Raw genomic sequence first — 2,470 nt, forward strand, 5'->3', positions numbered from 1 at the left:
TAGCTATATACTAGGGATTCTGCTGCTGCAAAACTTGAGTAACCAGTCTCTCTCTGTCTTTGAGATGGGCCAGGCAATTCCTCAGGGGCTATCCTTTTTAAATGTCTGTGATTCTAGACATATTTGCTTCCTCATGATACTGTTTGGTAAATGTTGGATTGCTAACTGCTCCCTAGTAGAAAGTTGGGACTATCTGTTCATGGCAACTTTCACAGCCTCAGAACCACAATATATGCAGGGACTCGATGACAGTGGATGTGTGTTTGGTTTTGCTTCCCAGAGCAAGAAATGCTGTGATCAGAACTCGGGCACTGGCAGGGTCTTTGCCAGTGATTAGTAGCTGGTTAGGGTTCTGTATGCGCTGCAGCGAGGTGGGGGGCCAGGGGAGGTGGGGTGCAGATGAGGTGAAGAGAAGAGACAGAGCTGTCCAAGGACCCCCTCTCTTCATGGGATCCCAAACTGTACAACCAGCTCCTCCTTTGCATCCACACGGATCTGAGCAAGTGCACGGCAGATATAAGCAGCTGGTCAGGAAGACCTGCTGCAAGTCGGAGAAGGGGAAGGGCTCGCTGGCAGGCACTAGGTGGGGCTGGCTGATGAGAGATGGTAGTGGTGGCAGCTTCTTCTAATGGGTCAGGCGGCTACTGAGCACAGCCAGGAGGGCGCTGTATTGCCTTGCCCGGTCCATGTACTCATGCTGCTCCAGGCCCTGGGAGCCTGCAGCAGACATACGGATGATGGTGCTGGCTGTCTTGGTGAGGATGGAAGCGAGCAGGGCCTGCTCATCTGTGCATGCTGAAGGCAGACTGGTTGTTGGGCTCGGCTCCATAGAGAGCTTTGGTGGGAGGGCTGCTATGTTCCAGAAGCAGCTCTGCTCCTGTAGGCTAGGTCCTGTCCGAGTCCTTGTTCTTGCTGCTGTAGCAGCACCCCAACATCTGGTCTATTGTGGTGAATGTGCCATGACCGCTGCGTGGAGGAGACACGGTGTCAGTCAAACCCTTCCAGTCCACGTGACCTGTGGCTGCTTCCTGCAGGCAAACGCACACCCCTTTTTACTATTTTCATGAAATCTTTTGACGCACACAAATGCCTAATTTTTTAAAAGGCCAATGCATCTATTTTGTTTTGTTGTTTGTGTATTTTCCATTATGATTGATATTTTATTTATGCCACATATTGTTTGTCCCTGTTTTTTCAATGATTATTTTTATAGTTTCAATATAGTTGATTATTTTTATAGTTCTAGGTTTCACATTTAGGTCTTTGATCCTCAGTGATTTCATTTTTGTATATGGTGTGAGATATGGACTGTTTTTCAATTTTCTACAAATAGATATCTGGTTTTGCCTGACCTGTTTGCTAGGGCCTATTTGTTTTCCATTTAACGGATTCCAGCCTTTTGTAAAAGATCAGCTATCCAGAGGTGGATGGATTTATTCCTAAACTCTCAATTCTGTTTCATGGGTCAATGTGTCTGTTCTGGTACCAATACCAGGCTGCTTTCACTACCGTGGCTTTATGGTGCGTTTTGAAATCAAGAAGTGAGAGGCACTTACATTGTTCTTTTTTACTAGTGCTTTGCTTATCTCATGTCATTTTCTTTTCCATAAAAAGTTGGTGATGAGCTTTTCCTGTCTCTTTAATGAGTGATGTTAGAATATGAAGTGTGACTGAATTATCTCTGTGGACTACGTTGTGTGGTTGTTGTGGTTCAGAACCACCCAGTCTGTCAGACTCAATGGGCTTGGTTTCTTCTGAGCTGGATGGGCGCTTGTTTATCTTCAAGCCTTTAAGACCCCTTTATATCTTTTGATAGCCAGGCACCATCAGCTTTCTTCACCACACTTGCTTATGCACCTATTTGTCTTCAGTGATCATGTCAAGGAGGTGAGCATCATGGAATGCCAGTTTAATAGAACAAAGTGTTCTTGCATTGAGGGAGTACTTGAGTGGAGGTCCAATGTCCATCTGCTACCTTAATACTAAACCTATAAATGTATGCACCTAAATCTATTTCCCCATCCTCATATATACATGCCTTTATTTAGACCTCTATAAATGCCCTTTACCCCCTAGTTCTTTCCTCTATTTCCTTTTACTTTCCTCTTGTCCCACTATCATGCTCAGCCTTCATTTGGGTTTCAGCATTTCCTTTCAGTTACATTACCCTTGCTCAAGCCCTACCAGGCCTCCTACACCCTCCTTGCAGCTTTGTTTTTAAGGTGTGTGTTGTAGATAGCATATTGATGAACCTTGTTTCTTATCAATTCTGCTACTTTTTGTTACTTCACTGGCATAACTAATTCATTGATATTCAGAGTAATTATGGATAGGTATGAATTATTGCTGTCATGTTTTGTGTGTCTTGTGGTTTTGCAGGTTTCTTTTTTTTACACATTTTCTGTGCTGAGTTTGTTTTGATTGTGGGTTTCTTATTTTTTCTTTGCTATTGTTTTATATTTCAGCAAAT

At 43.8% G+C, this 2,470-nt stretch overlaps 1 pseudogene; it reads right to left on the bottom strand.

The window, feature by feature from the left end:
• Nucleotides 1-444: 444 nt before the first annotated feature.
• On the bottom strand, nt 445-935 carry LOC142424067 (ragulator complex protein LAMTOR1 pseudogene; annotated as a pseudogene).
• Between the last annotated feature and the right edge of the window lie 1,535 nt (nt 936-2,470).

Source organism: Tenrec ecaudatus, chromosome 13 (assembly GCF_050624435.1).
Source record: "Tenrec ecaudatus isolate mTenEca1 chromosome 13, mTenEca1.hap1, whole genome shotgun sequence".
In the NCBI taxonomy this organism is placed as follows: domain Eukaryota; kingdom Metazoa; phylum Chordata; class Mammalia; order Afrosoricida; family Tenrecidae; genus Tenrec; species Tenrec ecaudatus.